The sequence below is a fragment of the Bactrocera latifrons genome, unplaced genomic scaffold (genome assembly GCF_001853355.1).
Source record: "Bactrocera latifrons isolate USDA-ARS-PBARC rearing strain unplaced genomic scaffold, ASM185335v1 scaffold_182, whole genome shotgun sequence".
Taxonomy (NCBI): Eukaryota; Metazoa; Arthropoda; class Insecta; order Diptera; family Tephritidae; genus Bactrocera; species Bactrocera latifrons.
In genome coordinates, this window is record NW_017535319.1 from 86,928 (window position 1) to 88,410 (window position 1,483).

Below are 1,483 nucleotides of genomic sequence, written 5' to 3' on the forward strand. Positions count from 1 at the left end.
AAATAGTATAAAATTATTCAAAATGAAAAAAAAAATAATTAATTAATGTAATGGTTAAAAAAATCGTAAAAAATATGTAAAAAATAATAGTGATTCATGTAATTTTTCTTTGAATAAAAAACTGGTTTTCTTGTTTTTGTTACTGTTTAACATGCGGACGGTATTTCTGTTTAATGATTTGAAATTAAAAAATAATAAAAATTCATATAATTTTTCTTTCAATAAAAATATTGGTTTTCTTATTTTTGCCGACGGTATTTCTGGTTAAAAAATACGTTTAAATGATTTAAAATGAAAAAAAATCATGAATTTTTTCTTTAAATAAAAATAATAGCTTTCTTATTTTTGGTACTATTTAACCTGTGGAAAGTATTTCTGGTTAAAAAACGTCATATAAAATTATTAAAAAAAAATTATTTCTTAAAAAATAGTTCTTTTATTTTTGCTACTATTTTTAACTTCCTGGATTAAAACTGCGTATGAATTATTGAAAATGAAAAAAAGTCATTGAATTTTTTTTGTAATAAATAAATAGTATTTTTATTTTTGGTTTTTTTTTCACTTTTTTAAGTGTCTGATTATAAAATACGTAAAAATGATTTAAAATTAAAAAAGAAAAAAAAGAAAAATTTCATGTAATTTTTTTCTAATAAAAAATAGTTTTCTTATTTCTGGTACTAATTTCACTGGGTTAAGTGTATTTCTGGTTTAAAAAAGAAACAATCATATAAATTTATTTAAAATTTAAAAAAATTTATGTATTTTTTTTAAATGTTTTCTTATTTTTGCTAACTTTCTGCTTAAAAAATTATTGAAAATGACAAAAAAAATTATGAAATCTTTCTTATGTTAAAAAAGTAGTTTACTTAATGGTACTATTTTGACTGACTTAAGAGAATTTCTCGTTTCGTAAAAAAGTATTTAAAAATAAAAAAGTAAAAAAAAAAATAATTCATGTGATATTTCTTTTAATAAAAACATATTTTCTTATTTTTGGTACTATTTTCACCATTTTTAATGATATTTCTGGATATAGAATTCATAAAAGAATTAAAAACAATTTAATGAACAATAGACTTACATATAATTTTTTATACGTTTCAAATATTAATATATTTAACTCGTATTTTTTACGAACAACAACAGCAATTATCAAAAAAACAATAATTATTTAACAATAACAGCAGCAAAATTAAAGTTCACAAAACTGCTATTTATTCTAACACAACACAGGAAGATTTCAACACTTGCAAATCACAAATCAAAGTATGATATTTATCCACTTTTTATCCGTTTCCGTTCTGCTGGTTATGTAGAGGGTTTTAAGCGCATGGCACGGCGCCGAGAAAACTGCAAGCTTTCGAAATGCTACGCGCCTTTTTATAGCCGAAATGAACACACTACACACGCTATGTGCGCTACGATTGCGTTCTGTGCGTAGCAGTCCGTCGTCAGCGTCTTCGTCGACGCCATCGCCATCGCC